Raw genomic sequence first — 22,363 nt, 5'->3', positions numbered from 1 at the left:
GTGAGCAGAGCCCAAGAGGGAGAGGAAACGTGGTACAGGACAAAACTTGAGAGACTCTGGCCATGGCAGAGGCCTTATTTTAATCAGGATGGCAAAAGGTAGACATTAAAAGGCAGGAGATTTTGCATCACCATGTAATGGCTGACCATGACTTAGAAGCAAACTGCTGAGGAGAGAGTGCAAGAGGTTTTGCTGGAAAATTCTAAAGAGATTCAAGATGAAGTAGGTTTTACAAAGAATGGGATATTGCAACCTGAAGGCAAAACGTGGAACACCCTGGGAAAGATGTTTGTTGCAAACCACTCTTCATACTGAGTTTTGTCTGGCCTGAAATTTGACTATTTCCATTTTTGTTCCTACTCTTTTACATAAATCAAAACATCAATCATCTTATTAGAAACTTTCTCTCCTCTCAAAATATAAACAAGGCAAATACAATGTCTAACAAATATTTGCAAATGTGTTCAACCAAAATTGCAATGAAATAATTTCATATTCATGTACCAAAGTGACACCTTCCTTTTTTGCTGTTTATTTTATATATATATACAATGCTTTTCATTTTTTACTATTAATATTTTAAGATATGATTCCATAAGCTCTGGGATTTACCTTACCTGCCTTTTGATCCCCTCCCTACCAACCGCCTTCCCTTATATTATTATAAGTCCATTTTTGATCTGGTAGTAGAGATAAATACTGCATTGTATTGTCACATCTAGTATTGACAGTCTCCATTATACAGTTACTATACATCCACTTAAACGAAAAGCCACAAAACAAAATCAACAACAGGTAGAATAGAAGAAATAAAAACACCACGAAGTTAAATAACATGCTACTGAATGACTAATGTGTCACTGAAAAAATATAAAATCAAGAACCTTTTTGAAGAAAATGATGCTACTATATGACCTATGAGTCAGAGAAGAACTTGAGAAAAAAATGTCTTGAAGAAATAAAACTAAAAGCAAAAAACATCAAAATCCATGAGACACAGTTTCTGTTGACCTTTATTAGTAAGATGCATCTCCTGTAGGCAACAGATACATGTGATTTATTTTCCTTGTTCAGTCTACTAGTCTATGACATTTGATTGATTAGTTTAATCCATTTCTATTCAGGGTTAATATGAATGGGTAGTAATCTGGTCCTGTCATTTTAGCAATGGGTTATTCACTGTTTGATTTAGTCTTCTGTTGTCATTTTACTGGGATGTTCTTCACATTTGCCTTTGGTTTTGGTGGGTGCTATTCCTTTTCTGTGTCAAGAGAACATCTTGAAGTATCTTTTGTAGGGCAGGTTTGGAAGAGGCATATTCTTTTACATTTCTTTACTGTAGATGCATTTTATTTCATTTTCAAAGACAAAGGAAAGCTCTGCTGGGTACATTATTCTAGGTCAACAATTTTTTGCTTTTAGAATCTGGAGTATGCTGGAGTTCAATGTAAGAGATCAGCTGTGTCTGATTGCCATTCCTCTATAGATCAAAATCGATTCTTTCAAGAGCACATTTAAGAATCTTTTCCTTATGTTTGATTGAAAAGAGCTTGATTATCTATTTTTGTGACATTTCCTTTTATTAGTTATCTTTTTCTATTTTATTTCATTACATTTCATTTTACGACACCGTTTCATAGGCTCTGGGGTTCCCCCAATCCCTCCCCATACCCCCCCATGTTGGATTATTCCACCTTATTGCAGTATTACAGTTCAAATTCAGTCATGCTTCTTTCCTTGCAAGCATGTACCATGCATAGAGTCCAGCATCTTATGTCCAAATCAATTCAGCAGTTTCTTGGAGAAACCATCTCGGGTCTGAAAGCAGAGCTGGCAGAATATCCTCCCGACCAATTAAAAGCCACAACATAACATCAACAACAGTTTACAACATTGTGGAGTTAATTGACATGGTATGGAATGACCGATATGTTAGAAAATGCAAGTTCTTAACCATGTCCTGTGACTACCTAATTGACGTTTCTACTTTGTTTTATGCACAACCAGCTGCTATAAACCTTAAATGGTTCTAGGGTAGTATTCAGCTGTAGAAGAGAGCTTGGTTATCATGTGTCATGGTGAAGGTCTCTTTTGGTCAACAATGTTGGGAGCTCTGTGCCTCTCCTGGATGTTGTTTCCAAATTCTTTCTCTAGATTATGGAAATTTCCCTTTATTTTTTCCATTAAATACATTTTTTAACATTTATTTCATTTTTATTGGAAAAGCAGATTTACAGAGTGGAGGAGAGACAGAGAGGAAGATCTTCTGTCCTCTGAATCACTCCCCGAATGTCCTCAATGATCAGAGCTGCGCAGATCAAAAGCCAGGTGCCTGGAGTCTCTTCCAAGTCTCCCCCGTGGGTGCAGGGTCCTGAGGCTTTGAACCATCCTTGTCTGCTTTCCCAGGCCACAAGCAGGGAGCTGGATGGGAAGTGGAGCTGCCAGGATTAGAACTAGCTTCCTTTTGGGTTCCCAGCATGAGCAAAGTGAGGACTTTAGCTGCCAGGCTGCCGTGTCAGACACATTAAATTAATTTTTAAATAAATTTTATTTTTGATACTTTTCATTTATTTGATTATAGCGAAAAGAGTCGAGGACTAGAAAAGTGGGTGTGACCATTGTTTTGACATTCTCTTTTTTCTTTCCTGTATCTGGGTGGAGGGCAGAAATAAGGGATAAGCCACACCCAACCTTACCAACTATCCTACGGTCCCTGATGTGGGACATTCTCTGAGGGGCCTGCTGAAGTGGTTTTAATACTTCAACAGTTCTGTATTGATGCCAATCTTGCCACTCCAGTCACGATGACATAGTCCACTTTAGAGTCTCAGTTACCCAGGTATTCACTGCCAACCCTTGGCTGGAGTAGTTGATCAATTTGTTTTCTGCTGTCCTCTGTTATGGTGTTCTCTACAGATTCCAGTGTATTGCCACATCCTCCATTTGCATCCGGATATGCTGTCCACTGCTCCAGCTAAGCCACTGAGGAGGCTCAACTGACACATGTACTCGGCGGTCAGATCATGGAACCTGCAATTCACTCCATGGGTGGGGTTCTGAGTCCAGTGATTCAGTAGGGAGTATTCCCAAAGAAACTTCATCTGAGGTGATCCCTGACCTGAGTCTTGTGTGTGCATGCCAGTACAAGATCCAGCAGAGTCCATCGCCCCCATCAGCTTATGCATATGCTGGTGGTCGCAATTGCTGGGTCAGTTCTGTCTCCAGCCCTGTCTTCTATGCAAACTAATGAGTGTTACAGTCCAAACCTGATCCTGCCCATGGCACACTCCACCCACATGCAAACCAGTGGAAGTTATAACTTAGTCTGAGTGACCTGCAATATAGTCCTCCAAGCCCACCCCATGCCCTGTTCCCATGCTTGCCAGTATGTACAGTAGACTGCTACCATCTTCCCACACCCCATTCAGCTCTCATATATGTCAATAAGCATTCAAGCCTAGTTTAACCCAACTAGCCCCATTATCCAGCCCACACATGTGCCAGTGGGTGCCACTCTGTCTAGTCATGCCTGCCCAAGTCTGGTTCTCATGCTCTTTGCAGTGGAAACCAAAGATGGAAATACCCTAATGGGCCCACTCTTACTCCCAGATCTTGTACTTTCCAGGTGGTACTACAATTTAGCTCGACAGAGTTTGCTCCCAGTTCCTGCACATATTAGCTGATGCTGCGGCAAAACCCCAACAACCCATACCCACTCTGGCTTATGCATGTACCAGCATGTACAGTCAGATGAGCCTGGCTTGTGCTCAATCCTGCCTACATGCAGTCCAACAGGTGTTGTAGCCTTGCCCAACCTGGTCTGCCTCCAATCACAGCTCTTTCGCTCATCAGTGGAAATAGTGCCTCAGCAGGGGATTTCCTTGCAGGCCTACTACCGGGTTTGCACACTTTCCCCTGCATCTCAAGTGTGCTAGTTGGGTGCTGCAGCCCAGTCTGGTATGTATGGTCCACCTCACCTCGGCATTTGCCAAGGAGTACTATAGTCTGGCCCAGCCCAGCCTGCCCCCAGTCCCAGCTCATGCTTGTGGGAACTGCAGCCTAGCCCAACGCAGCCTGCCCCCAGTCCCAGCCCTAGTGTGAACTGTCTGATATTGTGACCCAACCCAGCATGACCTACACAATATTCTGGTTCTCGGATTTGCCAGCAGGTGATAGGAACAGATCCAGTCTGACTTGCTCCAGACCTGAGCCAAAGATAAACCCATGGGTACATTAACCTGGCACGGTCTGGGATGCTCCCTTTTTTGGTTCTTGTGCTCACCTGCAGGAACTCTGTCCGAACAGAAGAGTTGCTGAACTCTTCCATCAGACACTCTCTCAATACCAGATCTCCTACTCACCAGTGGGCTGAATACAATCTTTAATCCAGCTTCTCTTTCTGCACCTTCTGGGACTCTCCTAACTCTTATATTTGACCTTTGCCAGGTCCACCTGCTGAGTTCCCAGTGAACACTGCTGGTGGAGCTCAGATTGCCACTCATTGACTGCAATGGGAGGATCTGGTCACCGAAACCCCACCCCACTTTCTCATGTCTGTCAGTCTCCAGGTGTCCTGCCGTCAGCCTATCCTCTCCGATTTCCTGAAATGTGCCTCTCTGCTTCACCCTAGCTAATGATTCTCTATTTAATTGTATCCTTACCTTACTCCACGATCTTGATTCTCCCCAGAATTATTACTTTCTTTTATAATTAAAACAAAATTAAAATGTTGTTGGTAAAGATGAGCAAATTAAATCTTTCAGGAACCACTTGCTGCCACTAAAATTAATATATGGTTTGGGGGAAAGCAGTAAATATTGGCTTTAAAATATCCTTGGCCTTATATCTGGTGATTCTACTTTGGAAACCTGGGCAGTTGGGTAGTTTCAGGAAGCAAAGGATCCAGCAGTTTACCTTGTCAAAAGCCTGAACTCTTGTTCATCCCAGTCCACTCATAGGGTGCCTGTTGTGGGTTCCACAAATCAAAAATTGCCCTGCTGATGTAGCCATGCTATGATTTCTTAGAATTAATTCCCAAATATACCATATTTTGTCCTGCTGAGCAGTTCTACCTAAAGCAAATTTAAAGGCTTTTGAAAGTAAGATCAGAATTTAACTGTTTTTACTCCTCTCCCTGGAAGGCAGGGAAAAATTTCTCTGGGATTCCTATCATTTGTTTTAAGAGCAAAGTGTAAAACATTGTTAACATTTTCATCCTCTGCCTCTGCTATACAAAGGAGGAGTATATTAAGTATCTGAGTAATATTAAATCAGGGAGAAATCACACTTTCACTGGCATAAAATCATGATTGATTTCTCACTTCTGTCATGTGATCATCATGGGATTCTAACCGAACCCTATTCTACGATTTCTCCTTTAGCACAGTAATAAATGTGGGTGCCTGTTTCCCTGTTTAATCTTGGTCATTGTAGTACATTGAATCCTCAGAGAGTGGAGGGAGATTTTCTCTCCATCATAAGTTCCCAGAGGACACTGATGCTGCTGGTGTGAGGACCACAGACAAGAGCCATCGCACTCCATCGATTGTTCTATTTCCAATGGGTACTGACTTAAAACAGAAAGTAGTTTGTTTTCATCCATGTCGTTCTTTCCAGTAGTTTATTTCTTGGAGTTTAAAGGAGTGGGGCGCTTCTTGTTTCTTCCAACAGATGTTTTTGGTTATAGACAATGATGGCATTAGCACCCCTCCAAACAGAGGCAGGGCCATGGGATAGGCAGTAATACTACCTCTAATTCTTGTTACCATGACTGCAATATGTCCAGGAAGTAGTGGTACATTTCACCCAGCCACTGGGAATATGTGTTCTTTCCTCAAAGACATACATTAATGGATGAACACGAGGCTTTTGAAAGAAAACACTCAGGAAGCAGTTCAAGAGTATTATCTATGAAATGTGAAGGTTACCATCAAAGAAAAGGCTGCTTTGTGTATTATGTTCTGAAATCTTTCAGGACAGAACAACACAAACAAGCAACCTGCTTTTTGAAGCCGATTCGCTGTGCTTCCTGCAATGATGATGTTAATTTTTTTATACTGCCCAGCTTGTTTTTGAGATGAGTACTGTAATAGAGTATGTGGTCCCTGACCCATTGTCCTCCAGAAAAAGAGATTAAATGTTTATTTTGGATAATTCTTTCTAATATTCAATTTAGCTGCCTTATATTTTATTTAATTTACAGAGATAGAAAATCTATTGCATTCCTGTAGTGCTACTTACTAAATTTCATTATGTTCCTTTCAATCAAGTTAGTGAAGAAACTCTGAGAAAGAGTTCACTACAATGGTAGGTATTATTTTTCCCATCATGAAAAATGGGAGAACAGAATACAGAGAATTTAACTAATAACCCACTTAAGGTTCAAGATGGTGAAAGTTCGTCATTTCCTGATTGCCAAGATACACTAAGAAAGCTTGGACTCTGGGAACAAATGGACTTAGGCTCAAATACATCTTTCCCACATTTGAGTCTCTGTACAAGCTACCTGCTTTTTGAAGTTGATTCATTGTGCTTTATGCAATGATGATGTCAAGGGTAGCATTGCGGAAGCTGAGAGGATTAAATAAAATTATGTTCGCAGACAATTCACAACAAATTACATGATCTTGTGAATATCCTGGAAGCCACTAGATTTTATAGAAAGGACTGAAATTTGTTGTATGGGATTATATCTCAAAAATAAGATGCATCACAAACTGTCATTAAACTCTTTCCTTTTTGCTATATAATCCAGAAATCATAACTATGCATTCATTAAAGATGTCTAGTTAGCAATGTAAGTTTAAACATGTCTCTTAATTTCTTCCTCAAATAATAATAATGCAACAATAAAGGAATAAAAATGGTATAAATCTACTAGGAAAAGGAGATCAAATGAGGAAATAATAACATACAAGAAACATTAATGGCTTTTTGAATGATAGATAAGTTCATGCCACAAAACAGACAACCTCAAATTTTCAGTGGTATAAAATCATGATTGATTTTTCACTTCTGCTTCATGATCACTATGGATTTCCAAGCGAACTCTAAACATCGTAACTACTTAGGGAACTAGACTGATAAGATAACCACTGCTTTACCAGACAAGTCACCATGCCAGCACAGAGGAAAAAATTCTGGAGAGTAAGTGATGGGTGGTTAAATTCTACAACTTAACAATTGCCACAAGTAACTGTTTACCTCTATTGGCCTAAGACTGTTCACACGGTACTAGGCACCAAAAGAGAACTGGAAGCACATTACTATGTACTTAGCAAAACTTATGTATTACTGAAGAGCACCTATGAAAAGGAAAGATAATTCATAACACAGCAACAAAATTTTAGGAAAAGCTACGTTTACATGTACCTAAAAATACTGGGTTCATAAACCAGAAAGTGAATGCTCTTTGAAAAAAAAGGGGTAATTTGAGGACATAGAATTGCCATTGAAAATTAAATGCATGTAGTATGTTTGGCCCAGCAGTTAAGATGGTACTAATGATGCCTATATTTATATTCAAGTGAGTGTCCCAAATCTTGGCTGTGCTCCCAATTCAGTGGACATGTTCGCAGACACTCATAGGAGGCAGCATGTAATGGACTCCGGTATTTGGATTCTTTTCATCCATGTGACAATACAAATTGAGTTCTTGGCTCCTCATAATGACCTGGGCAGACCCTTGTGGGCATTTGGGAAGTTGATCAACAAATGGAAGATATCTGTTTATCTATCCTACTCTCTCTGTTTCTCTGAATCAAAGTGAAAAAAACTAGAACAAGGGCCTAAATAAAAGACCTGAAACTTTGAAACTATAAAAAGAAAATGTAGAAGAGACACTTTAAGATATTGGAATGAATAAAGATTTTTTAGATCTCAACCTTAAAGCCTGGGGGGGGGGGTGGTATAAAGAAAAAATAAGATTTAATGCTGTGCAGCAAAAGAAATGATTAACAGAGTAAAGGAGACAGCTGACAGAATGTGAAATATATTTACAATTATACATCTGACAAAGGGTTAATTGCTATAACATAAAGGATAGTAAACAGCTTAATACCAAAAAAAAAAAAAATCAAAACAAAGCCAAAATAAACCACCCATATAAAACAAGGGCAGTGATTTAAACAGGTGTTTTTTCAAAGGAATGCAAATGACAAACAGATATATGGAAAAAAAAAAAAAAAAAAAAAGCTCAGCACCTCTAGTCCTAAAGGAAATGCAAGTAAAACCATAGTAAAAAAAAATTTGCATTGCCCAAATCAGAGTGGGTTTTATTTATTTATTTATTTATTTATTTCTATTACATTGCATTATGTGACACAGTTTTTTTAGGCACTGGGATTCCCCCTACCACTTCCTCAACACTCCCCCCATGGGGGATTTCTCCACCTTGCTGCATTGCCACAGTTCAAGTTCAGTTGAGATTCTTTTATTGCAAGCATATACCAAGCATAGAGTCCAGCATCTTATTGTCCAGATAAGTTCAACGGCTTCTTGTGGAGACCATCTCTGGTCTGAAGGTAGAGCCATCAGGAATGTCAACCCGACCAATCAAAAGCCCCAACATAACATCAGCAACAATCCACCACATCATGGAATTAGTGGACATAGTATTGAGTAACCAATATGTTAGAAAAAAGAAAAAAAAATTTACGTTTTATAGGTACTATTTTTCATACTGACATCATTTCATCTTAAATTAAGGCAAACATGTGGTATCTAACCTTTTGGGATTGGCTAATTTCCCTTAGCATTATGGTTTCTAGTTGGGCTCATTTAACCACAAAGAACTGCATTTTGTTTTTTTTTAATAGTTGAAAAAAGATAGGGGCCTGGCATGAGAGAGTAGTGGTTCAAGTCCTTGCACGCAACGGGATCCCATATGGTTTCCAGTTCTAACCCCAGCAGCCCCATTCCCATCCAGCTCCCTGCTTGTGGCCTGAGAAAGCAGTAGAATATGGCCCAAGGCCTTGGGACCCTGCACTCACATGGGAGACCAAGGAGGTTCCTGGCTCCTTCCCTCGGATTGGCTCAACTCCAAACGTTGTGGCCACTTGGGGAGTAATCATTCGACGGAAGACTTTCCTCTCTGTCTCTCCTTCTCTCTGTATATCTGACTTTCCAATACAAATAAATAAAATCTTTAAAAAACTAGCTGTTCCATCAAAATCAATAAAAAGGAACAAAAATATTTAAAAACAAGATAACAAATGCTATTGAGGGTGTGTTAAAAAAAGAACTTTCCTCAACTGTTGATGTGAATGTAAGTTAGTACACCAATGTAGGTAAGTTACTCTAAAATCATAGCTAGAGCTGCCATGTAATTCAACAACGTCACAATTTGATATATAGCCAAGGAGAAGGAAATCAGTCTATCAAAACAACAGCTGCATTTCCAAGTTTATTATAGCACTATTCACAACAGCCAAGAGATGAAAACAACTCTAAGTGTCCACCCTCTAATGAATGAGTAAAGAATATGCTAAATATTGTCCATAGATCACCACTCAGCCACACATAACAGGTGACATGCTTTCATTTGCAACAACAACAACATGAATGGAAGCGTATCATTATGTCAAGTTCAATAAGCCAAGCACAGAAAGAAAAATATCGTGTGATCTCATTCATCTGTGGAATCTACATAAAGGTAATCTCATAGAAACTAATGTGTAATAACTGGAGATTGGGGATGGAAGAGGACAGGGAGGGACAGGGAAGGATTGACTAATGAGTACTAAGTTACAATTAGATAGGTGTAAGAAGTTCTGCAGTGGGCTGGGCATGGTAGCCTAATGGCTAAATCCTCTCCTTGCATGCACTGGGATCACATACGGGCACCGGTTCATATCCCAGCTGCTCCATTTCTCTTCCAGCTCCATGTGTGTAGCCTGGGAAAGCAATAGAGGACAGCTCAAAGCCTTGGGACCTTGCACATGCATGGCGGACCCAGAGGAAGCTCCTGGCTCCTGGCTTCAGATCAGCTCAGCCCTAGCTGGCTACTTAGGGAGTGAACCAGCAGATGCAAGATCTGTCTATCCCTGTAGATCTAACTTTTCAATAAATATAAATAAAACTCACAAAAAAACAAGTTTGGAATGCATTTTATGGTAGGGTAACTACATATAACATTCAGGTGTAATACATTTTTCTGTTTAAAACATTAAAGCTTAAAATTTTGAATGTGTTCACCATAGAGAAATGTTCCATGTGTAGAGGAAATGGATATATTTACCCTGATTGGACCCTGCACAATGCACATTTATATTAAAATATTACATGCAAATTGAAAGCAGCAACCCAACTCCTGCCAGCCAATTAGGGTACGTGGAAGGAACTCCCAGCAATGGATTCAGCCTAGCACTTGACAAAATGTTACAAATTTTACAAGTGTGTCAGAGGATGGAAAATCTCCCATCCCACTGTGTCTAGCTCTGTGTTATCCTGCCTTTCCAATAAACTTAAAAATTAAAAAAAAAAATGCTTGCATCAACTGTTCTGTTCAAACCTTTCTGAAGATAGAAAGCAGAAGGTAGCAACATGGTTAGCAGTTTATCACAAAAATTGGATTGAAGGTGTTTGTGCCAAGGGCAATGCCACAGAATGAAAACAGGCATTTTAACAGGTTCATGAAAATGCAACCAAAATGTTTAATTTTTTTTTTAAAAAAAGTTTTATTTTGTTATTGATGTTGTTCACATAGTTGACAAGAATGCAGACCCATGAGAATTATCAAATAGGGTGGGAAGGGTCATGGTATGAAGAAAGGCGGGTAGGGCAAATACTTCCAATTTTCCTTTTCTTCCCTTTTTTTCTGTGTGGGATGAGCTGGGGGTGGGGGAAAAGAGAAGGAGGGGAAGGCAGCTGTTCATACCTGATAAACTAAAAATGTTTAATTTTTAGAAAAAAAGAAAAACTGTACAAAAACTTTTATTATTATTACTATTATTATATTTTGATGATCATTGCATAGTTGATTAGGGCACAGTAGTCAAAAACTACAGGCAAGTAGGTAAGACCATTGTTTCCACATTTTTTTTCCCCTCCTACAGCTGAGGGAAGTGGGGAGAAAAAGGTAGAAGCCACACCCAGCCTCCCAACCATCCTAGGTCTCCAATGTGAGTGCAGGGCCCTGAGGGTCCTGCTCAAGTGGTTTTGATAATTCAACAGTTCTGAAGTACTGCCAATCTCACCATTCTGAGCACGACGAACTCTCTCAGGAATCCACTGGCTGACACAGTCCACTCTAGAGTGTTCATTTGCCCAGATATTCACTACCAACACTTGACTGGAGTACTTGATTAATTTGTTTTGTACTCTTATGATACCAAGTGTCCTCTACAGATTCCAGTGCAGTAACATATCCTCCATTTGCATCCGGATATGCTGTCCACTCCTCCAGCGAAGCCACTGAGGAGGCTCAACTGACACATGTACTCCACGGTCAGATCATGAAACCTGCAATTCTCACCATGGGTGGGGTTCTGAGTCCAGTGATTCAGTAGGGAGTATTCCCAAAGAAACTTCATCTGAGGTGATCCCTGACCTGAGTCTTGTGTGTGCATGCCAGTACAAGATCCAGCAGAGTCCATCGCCCCAATCAGCCTATGTGCAATTGCTGGTGGTCGCAATTGCTGGGTCAGTTCTGTCTCCAGCCCTGTCTTCTTAGCAAACTAATGGGTGTTACAGTCCAAACCTGATCCTGCCCATGGCACACTCCACCCACATGCAAACCAGTGGAAGTTATAACCTAGTCTGAGTGACTTGAAATAAATCCCACCAAGCCGACCCCCATGCCCTGTTCCTATGCTTGCCAGTATGTACAGTAGACTGTTACCATCTTCCCACATCCCATTCAGTTCTCATATATGTCAATAAGCATTCAAGCCTAGTTTAACCCAACTAGCCCCACTATCCAGCCTACACATGTACCAGTGGGTGCCACTCTGTGTAGTCCTAGTTCTCATGCTTACCAGTTGAAGTGGAAACCCAGGCCGGAGATACCCACTGTTTCCTTACTGGGCCCAATCCTACAACCAAATCTTGCTCTCTCCAGTGATTCTGCAGTTTAACTTGAGAGGATTTGCCCCCAATGCCTGCATCTGTCAGCTGAAGCTGTGGCAAAGCCCAACTAACCCACGCCCACTCTGGCTTATGCTTGCACCAGTAGAAACAGTCAGCCCAGCCTGGCTTTTCCCTGATCTAGCTTACATGAGGCCCAGAGGTGTTATACTCCTGCCCGGTCTGGTCTGCCCCATTCTAAATCATGCTCTCCAGTGGGAATGGTGGTTCATCAAGGGAGCCCCATGCAGCTTCCCTATCAGCTTTGCCCCCTTTCACTCTTTGTCTCAAGTGTGCTAGTTGGGTGCTGCAGCCCAGTCTGGTATGGCCCACCTCACCTCAGCATTTGCCACTGGATGCCATAACCTGGCTAAGCCAGCTCACAACCAATTCAGTTCATGCTGGTGGAGGCTACAGTCTAGCCCAGCCCAGATGTCCCCAAATCCTAACCCTCATGTGTACTGGTATATGTTGCAACCAAACCTGGCCCAACCCACACTCAGTCTGGTACTCAGATTTGCCAGTAGGTGATGTGAACTGGATCTGCCTGGTTCGCCCCCAACCTGCGCCAAATGTACGCCATGAGGTACCATTCCTTGGCCTGGTTGGGTTGCTCCCCATCATGGTTCTTGATCTCAGATGCAGGGACTGTGTCCTGACAGAGGAGTTTCCCAAGCTCTTTCATCAGAACTTCTCCCAGTGCCGGATCTCATGCACTTCAGTGAGTCCATGAGCCAGCCCTACTTAGTCCACCTCTTGTTCTAGCAGGAACATTGGCCTTTCTTGACAAGCCTTCAACCATTCTGATTTTTATTGTTGGGGTTTGCAGCCCAGCCTAGCCCAGTCCACATGCAGGGCTCACATCTGGCATACCATAGGCAAAAACTGAACCTAGCCTGTCTTACATGTACCCTTGTTCTCACAAGAACCAGTGAGTGCTGGAGTCTAGCCCAGTCTGGCACATTCAGCTCCAGTCCACACTTGTCCCAAGGTATGCTGCAGCCATAACCACACCAAAACACAACTCCCACTCTGGACCCCACACTCACCAGTGAGAACCACAACCCTGCCAGGGTGTCCCCTCAGCTACCCAACCAGGCCTTTTCCCAGCCATAGATCTTGTTCGTGCCAATGGTTGCTCTGACCTAGCTTGGCATAGTCCCTTACCCATCATGACCTTTGCCTTTGGATGCTATAGCCTGGCCTGACCTGGCATGGCCCCATCCTGACTCACTGATCAGTCTGCTCCCATTCCTGGTTCATGCAAACTGGTAGGTACGACAGCCTAGCCTGGCATGACCTATGCCCCAGCCTGATTTCTGCACTTGCTGGTGAGCTAAGGCTTGCTCAGCCCTGCCTGGTTCAACCCCCTCCAGAACCAACCCACACATTAGCTAACAGCTGTGGCTACCTTGCCCAGCTTGCCCGATTGCCAGGTCTAGGCCATGTGCTCACCAGTGGGAGCTATGACCCACAGGGAAGTTTCACAGGTTCTTCTACTTGGCCTACTCCCAAACCCAGATTTCATGCATGCCAGCGAGTGTTAGGCTCATGTCTGGCATAGCCTGCCCCTCTATCTTGGCCTTGTATGAGCTGGTGAATGTTGCAGCCCAGCCCACCACACATCTGTTTTAAGGAGTTCGTGCAGGTACTGCAGCCTGTACCTTCCCAGACTGTTCTTGGTCCCTATATCCATGAGTGATGGCAGGTTCCATGGTCACACCTAGCTCAGCTCATCTCCATCCCAACTTTTGACCTAACCAGTGAGATTTGTATTTCCACAGGGTTTGGCCCACATATCCTCCACAGAATCTATCCCTGGACCTGGTTCTTTCATGTGCTAGTCAGTGTCATGGCACTGAGTAGTATGACCCATTCCTGTTCCAACATTCAGACAGTTGCTTGGATCTAGCCCTGGAAGACAGGACCCCAGCCCTAGCTTTTGCATGAAATGACATGTAGTGGTTTACAGTGTTCCATGTTAGCAAGCCCTATTCAGGACTCCCATCAGTCTGACCCACACAGATCTTTCAGTCTCTCCCCTGCAAACCACCAGGCCTCAGTCTCCTTGCTTGCCTGCAAGTACAGTGATGCTGTTGTTGGGAGTCCTTCAGGAATCATTCCTCCCCTACATGTATGGTGGTCTTATCCATGGATGTCCCTAGGCAGCAATTCCACTCCCTCAAGACTCCAGAGCTCACTACCGGGTGGCCAGTAGGTGGAGCCTGGAATGCACTCAAAAGCCCAGGACTCGCTCACCACATGGCAGTGATGGCTGGGGTTAGGGCCCCAAACAACATTGTGTCTGATCTAGCTCAGGTACACCAGCAGCCACCAAGCTGCTGGAAGCTCCCACCACCCAAGCCCTGAGATCATACTCTCCTAGACCCCTCCCACCACAAGATCCAAAAACTTTTCATATTGCATGATTTAATCACAGATATATTTTTATTGGAAATGGCAAATTTACAGGGAGGAAACAGAGAGAGAGAGAGAAAGATATCTTCCATCTGCTGAATCACTCCTCAAATGGCTGCAATTGACAGAACTGAGTCTATCTGAAGCCAGGAGCTTCTTCTGGATCTCCCACGTCGGTGCAGAGTCCCAAGGACAGGCAGGGAGCTAGATGAGAAGTAGAGCATCCAAAACACAAACAGGAGCCTGTGTGCAATCATGATACTTGTAAGGGAAGTATTAGCCAGTTGAGCCGTTGCACCCAGCCATCCATGAACTTTTTAACCTATCATAGATTTGCTGGTATTTTCAGAATGAATTTAGTACTATGGCATAATATAACTTATAAAATAATATAAATATTGAATGTTGTGTTAAGCAAATAGTAACGCAAATGCATTCAGGAGATTAGGAAAAATACATGTGTGGATTTGGAGAGTTATAACTAAATCTTCAACTGAAAAAAAGTGAAGTGGCAGTGTAAATCAAATGTATAAAAACATGGAGATAAAATTCAGAAGAAAGACACATTTAAAAAATGATGGTTTGTTTTTAGGAAATGGAAAACAGCACTCAGAAAGAGTAGGCTGGTGAAAAGATGAGGCAGAGTCAGTCGCTTTCCTGGAAATTCTTTTGGTATTATTTATAAGTAGCGATAAATACAAACCAATGTATCTATATGACTATAATAAAAAGAAATAACCATTGCTAAATCACTATGTGAAATTATTTATTTTATTTGGAAAAGTGAGAAATATATGCATAACATAGTTCCAGTCGTATACAGCATCCACTTGGTCTATTCCCAAATGCCTGCAACAGTCAGGGTTGAATGAGGCTGAACTCCTGAACGTAGATCTCTGGGTCTCTCACAAGGATGGCAGAGACCTAGGTAATTAAGCAGTTATTTGCTTCTTCCCAGAGGATGCATTAGCCTAAACTGGACCAGAAGCAGAAATGAGATGTAAACGCAGACACTTTGATACAGGATTCAGGTTCCTCCAGAGGCAGCCTAACTGCTACACTGCAACACTAACCCCAGAAACACACATTATTTTTAACATATTGTTTACCCAATACTATGTCAATTAATTCCATAATGTTGTATATTGATACTGAGGCCTTGTTGGGGCTTTTAACTGACCGGATCTTTACTCTGTTAGACCTATCTTCAGACCATAGAAGGTCTCCCCAAGAGGCCACCGAACTTATCTGAACAATAAGACGCTGAACTTTATGCTAGGCATGTGTTTGCAAGCAATGAATCTCAACTGAACTTGAACTATGGTTATGCAACAAGGTGGAGGAATCCACCATGGGGGGAGGGGTATGGGAGGGGTGGGGGGAATCCCCAGCGCCTATAAAACTGTACTACATAATACAATGTAAACAACAATAAAAAAAAATAAAAAAATAAAAAAAAATAAAATCCAGTTCTTGGGTCTTGCATGGTGGCTCAACAATCTAATCCTCCACCTGCAAGCCCTAGAAACCCACATGGATGCCAGTTCACATCCTGGCTGCTCCAGTTCCAATACAGCTCCCTGCCTATGGCCTGGAAAAACAGCAGAAGATGTCCTTGGGTCCCTGCACCCATGTGGAAGATCTGGAAGAAGCTTCTGGTTTATGGCTTCAGATCTGCTCAGCTCCAGTCATTGTGACTACAGGGAGTTAACCAGTAGATGGAAGATTTTTCTCTTTCTGTTTTTTCCTTCTTAAAAAAAAAAAAATGAATTGCTTTAAGAAAATGCACAGTGCCTATATTTTGAAGAACAGTATAAGACAACGATGGATTGTAATGGAAAGTTAGGCAAGTTGGAAACAGTGCTGTCAATGTATTTGTGCTCTAGCTTCATGTTACTTAGACTCTTTATTCAATAGCTCTTTTAGAGATCTCTGAGATGAAAGCTATTTTCTCCCTGTATCACTGAAGAAACAAACCAGTCAAGGCTGATGTAAGAGTCAAGACTTCACAGTCTAAGATCTTCCCAGCCCATTCTGCCATCAACATAGGGATGAACACTTAAGTTTTCCTTGACTCAAAATGTTTCCTTCACTTGTGAAATTCTTTCTGTATGAAAAACAGTGCCATTGGAGCACGTTGATGAGATTCAGACACAGACAGGCTGGGCCTGGATGACAGTTCAGTAAGTTGCTAGCAAGTGCAACTTGCTAATTAACCATTTGCATTTCCATTGCCCCTTGTGTAGATAGATAAGTATTGTTTAGTAGAGAATTTAATAAAATAATAGGTAAATTTAAACAGCAGCAGCCATGGAGTAATCTCTCAATAAATTGGAGCTATGCTATTATCACCTAAAGTGAGACTCTAAATGGTTAAAATATAAATCAGATCATGTCACTTCCACGAACTTTTACACATTTGGAATTATATTTAAATTTCTGTCCCAGCTTACACAATCCCATATTGGCTATGGATAACCACATGCCACTCTACATGCAGAATTCCCATATTTTAGCCTGGGTTCTTTCTATTTCTACTGTCCAGAATTCTCTTCCATTCATATGTATGACATGTTGATTTTATTCAGGGCTATTTTGAAATGTTACCTAGCCGTGCATTTAAATAACAACCTCTATGATGTCCTCTAACTCTAGTTAATTTGTGTGTAGTATTCATCAGTCTATCCTATTTTACATTATTTTCCTCTGCCAAGAGAATGTTAGCCCCTAGAGGGGAAGAATTTGGTGATGCTCTGCAGGTGTATTAGCAGCTGTAACTATGCCTGGAGTATTCATACTACAGGCCATCAATCAACACATATTCCAAATAAAATTGTCAGCATCAGGAAAACACACATACATCCCACACTTCCTATCTGGATTTCTTTTGATTTCAACAGAAAATGAGATTTTTTTTTTTTGGCAGTAGCTTTTCTGATGTAATTAGTACCCTGAACCTGTTAACCTGCTACAGCTGCTGGATCAAAATGCAACTTTTCTTTTGTGCTCCTCATGGGGGTTGATTTCACATTTGCATTGGGTATGCTGCTCTGGACATGGGAAGAAGGAGGGTGCATGGGTGTGAGAAGGGCCGGAGGAGCAATCACAGTGAGACGCCGAGGTGAGCACAGAGCTCAGAAATGTTGATGGGTCCAGGTGCTGGTCAGCCCTTGCAAGGAGGCGTGGCATGGGCTGGCAGATACAAAGTTGCTTCTCCTGTGTCATGCATCAGCGGCTCAAACCCTCCTCATTATCCTGGGGTCAGGTGCCACTGTTCTGCCCACCCCGACCCTGTTACCATTCAGGCACAAAGAGATTAAGCTAATAACCCAAGGTTGCACAGAAAGTTTCTGGAAAAATTGTGACATGAATGTTGGCTGTCTGTACTGTTGAATCCTGAGCTACAGGCTGGCTTCGATGAAATGATGGAAGAACAGCAGAAAGTGTGGCAGTGTTAAAGGGCCTGGCAGTGTGGGCTGGTGGTTCTGAGATGTTGTCATCATGATGGGAAACCCCCGGGAAAGGAACATGTTGGGCTAAAAAACAAGCCAGTGGTTGAAGGGAGTCATAATGAGGGCACATGGAACTATTTGTTGAGCTTGGTCTACCAGGTATTAGGAAGATTCTGGAACAACCAAAATGAGGCAATGGAAAGTGAGGTTTGGGGAGCTCAAGAAGGAGAATGTGAAGATGATAGTTCAGCTGTACCTATGGGAGGTGGGGAGGCTAAGTCCTCACCCAGCTTTGGAGGACACTGATTCCCCACCCCCATCCCACAGCAAGGCAGCCTGGGCTCCAGTGGGCCCTCCGAGCTGATTGGAGGTGGCAGAGGGCAGTCAAGGCTACCACGGGAAGCTGTGGACCAGAGCAGCCAGCCCTTGTCACAGCCACTGGACTAGGGCTTGGCTGCTGATGGTATACGATGTTCAGTCCAGCCATGCTAAGCTCAAAGGAGCCCTTGTGTGGGAAGATGTTGTTGGCATTACCAGCAGCTATATGTGGTCTCCACAGAAGCTCCAGCAAACCAACCAAAGTGGAAGGCAGAGGTGTATGCTGACTCTAGAAGCCGGCTCTCCCAGCCAGGCCATGGCTGGACCGGGTGCATATCCAGCCCGGCCCACACACCTGCAGGACAAGCGCTGCAATGCAAGGATGTCACAAAGCCCCTCTAGATGGGTCCCATGCCATTCACAATCCAGCTTGCAGTGGTGGCAGCGGCAGCTGCAGGTCGCTGCTCAGAGATGGCTCTGTGGGCCCAGGGCTTCTGAGAGGCCGCTGGCTTCCGCCCGCAGCCAGGGCAACCTCCTCCTGCGAACACGGTGCACACCTGCTTGCCCCGACAAGCAGCTCCCAGGCATTAGCAGAGGATAACCCCCAGTTAGACTAACACCCGTGACTTGGCCTGCTTGACTGAGAGTCAGTAAGTGGCTGCATGGTCAGTGGAACACATTCCAATCCCCGGTACATTTTTAAAAAATCTCCAATATTTGTGAAGGAAGACCTCAGGGCAGGTGTGTCTGCAGACACCCCCATCTCTGGGGTGACAGCCAGGGTGGGTGGGCCTGGAAGTGAGGAATGAAGAAAACGAAAATAACTTGGATTTATAGTTGAGTATTTTGAAAATAAAGCTAAGGATGCTAACTAGCCTACAATGAGGCCAAGTAACTCTTCACCTGGTGTTAGGGTGCCTGGATACCTGTCTCTGTGGGGATAGTTGCTACAGTCAAAAACTGAATTTTGAATACATGCTTCCACCAGTTAAAAATAACAGTTGAAATGGTTTGCCTTTTGACAGGCCAAACTGTCAGCTTTGTAATATGAATATGAATATCATACTTAACACAATCAAATGTGCTAGCTGTGGACATCCAGGAAATAAATACTGATTAGCTGAAAGTATATTGAGGTTTATATTAGCAATTTTCAAGATGAACTAAACACATAGGAATGGAAAAATTTGAATGCCTTCCTACATTGGCTAATTTAGCCAGTTATGCCACAATCCATTTATGCTTATTTCTTCATATTATCTGATAGTTTTCTCATTCAAAAAATTCGAAGTCAGCGTGGTAGCCTAGCAGCTAAAATCCTCACCTTGCATGCCCGGGATTCCATATGGGCACAGTTCTAATTCTGGGAGCCCTGATTCCCATCCAGCTCCCTGCTTGTGGCCTGGGAAAGCAGTCAAGGGCATTCCAAAGCCTTGGGACCCTACACCCATGAAGGAGAACCAAAAAAAGCTCCTGACTCCTGGCTTCAGATTGGTGCAACTTCAGCCATTGTGGCTACTTGCGAGCGAATCAACAGACAGAAGATATTCCTCTCTGTATATCTCCCTTTCCACTATAAAGAAATAAATCTTTTTTTAAAAAAAAATTTAGATGTCCTGTTTCTGAAGACTGTTCAGGGTTCCTGGTTGTTACAATGACATTAGATCCTGTGAGGAAAGATCTGGGCCTCTTCCATCCCATGTTGGAGATCCGATAGGGAATGGTTGACCTCAGAGTTCTCGGTCTACAAAGGCACTCCAATTCCCTGTGGTTTCCTTGACAGTTGGGATATCGTCCTTGGTGCCCGTACTGATAGTCCTTGGTGAGGATCTGGGAGTCCCCAGGGTTGGGATATGAGTCTGCTCCTGTCCTCCTGCTCCACTCTAGGGTCTACCCCTGCTCTGTGCATATGACCTTCTGTTAAGATGCTGTCAGGATCGCTCTTGAATCTGACTGTATGTTTTTATTATTTTTGCTAATGTCTAATGCAGATTCGAGGCAGCTGTCTGTAAGTTACCTATTACAATCTTGGTAGGTTATACTTAACATCTTCCTCACTCCCTTTAAAAAGATGGAAAATTTCTCTGCTCTCCCGACCCACTATGGAATAACAAGATATTAAAAGCATATCAGCCTATTCAGTTCTTTGATGTGATTCATAAGCAGTCTGTCTCTCATTGATTATTGGTTCATTGTTTATATCACAATATCTTATTTCATGTGATACAGGTTGTTTGGAGTTGCAATAATATTACAATTTACAGATACTATTATCCATATTGACATTTTATCCTAAATTAAGGCAAACATATGGTATCTAACCTTTTGCAATTGGCTTATTTCTCTTAGCATAATGGTTTCCAATTGGGCCCATTTGGCCATGAAGAAATGTATTTTGTTTTTTTTAATAGCTGAGTAGTATTCCATGGAGCAGATGAACCATAGCTTCCTTATCCAATCTTTCATTGATGGGCATTTTGGTTGCTTCCAAGTTCTTGCAATTACTGATTGTGCTGCTATGAACATAGGAGTGCATGTTGGTTTGTCGTGAAACAGGTGTTTTGGATATATTCCTAGGAGTGCTATTGCTGGATCATATGGTATACAGATTTTGAGTTGTTTAAGTGTTCTCCATACTGATTTCCATAAAGGCTGTACTAACCTGCAGCCCCACCAACAGTGGAATAGGGTTCCCTTTGCCCCGCATCCTCGCCAGCAAATTTTGTTGGTGGTGTTTTGTATGTGAGCCATTCTTACTGGTGTTAGGTGGTACCTCATTGATGTCTTAATTTGGATTTCCCTTATTGCCAGAGATCTTGAACATTTTTTCATTTGTTTGTCATTTGGGTTTGTTCCTTTGTGAAATGTCTGCCCATTTCCTGTGCCCATTTCTTGAGTGGTTTGTTGGTTTTAGTGTTTTGATTGTTCTGGAGATCTTGTATATTCTGGAGATTAGCCCTGTATTACCTATGTAATGTGCAAAGACCTTCTCCAATTCTGTGGGTTGCTTTTTTACTTTTTTGGTTGTTTCTTTTGCTGTACAGAAGCTTCTTAGTTTGATGTAGTCCCATTTGTTTATTTTGGTCTTTATTGCTATAGCTTGTGGTGTTTTGTGTTTTGTTTTGTTTTTTAGGAATTCAGGTCCTACACCAAAATGTCTCAGGGTGTTTCCAAAGTTTTCTTCCAAAAGTTTGAAGGTTTCTGGATGTAGGTTTAGGTCCTTTATCCATTTAGATTTGATCTTAGTGTATGGTGAAAAATATGGGTCTAAACTTTCTCTGGTCCTTACTTAGTTCCAACTTTGGCTACCCATTCTTTCTTGCAAAGACCATCAGGGTCCTCTGGAGCCACCAAAACATTAGATCAGATAGACAGAGATCAATAAGGAAAGCCTAGAATGGGAAGGAAACAGTCAGCTTGTACTTCCATATACATTTCTAGGTAGAACACAAACTTACTCCTCACTAAGGAATTGAAGATTTCTCTGCACACCCCTCCTAAAACTGTTCTGCTTCTCAATCGTTAACGTATGGTTTGATACAGTTATAAGCCTGTATGGACTATCCTAAAATCCACCAAGTTCAGTAGAAATCCCGCTTGAATACTATAAGCTGCTAAGTATAAAAATGAAAATAGACACGAGACAGCTGAATAGCACCCTATAACTATTTTAAGGTGTATAGCAGCTGGTTGTGTATAAACTAAAATCGAGATGTCAATGAAGTAGTTACAGGATGTGGTTAAGAACTTGCATATTCTAACATATTGGTCACTCAATATCATGTTGATTAACTTCATGATGTTGTCAATTGTTGTTGAAATTGTGTAGTGGCTTTTCATGGGAGGGGATGATATTCTGCCACTTCTACTTTTGGACAGGGCATCATTTCCCAATGAAACTGTTGAATATGTCTGAACAATGAGTTGCTGGACTCTCTGCATGGTCCATGCTAACAATGAAGGAATCATGACTGGTTATGATCTGTATTAACGTAACAATATGGAGGAATTCAATTTGGGGGGAGGGTTTGGGGGAATCTCAGAGTCTATGAAACTGTGTCATAAAATTAAATAAAAAATAAATAAAATTTTAAAAACATTGTATGTCTTTT

The sequence above is a fragment of the Ochotona curzoniae genome, unplaced genomic scaffold (assembly GCF_017591425.1).
Source record: "Ochotona curzoniae isolate NIBS_2020 unplaced genomic scaffold, NIBS_Ocur_1.0 contig_4642, whole genome shotgun sequence".
NCBI lineage: Eukaryota > Metazoa > Chordata > Mammalia > Lagomorpha > Ochotonidae > Ochotona > Ochotona curzoniae.
The sequence above is the reverse complement of the archived record's forward strand: the minus strand, read 5'-3'. Positions refer to the sequence as shown.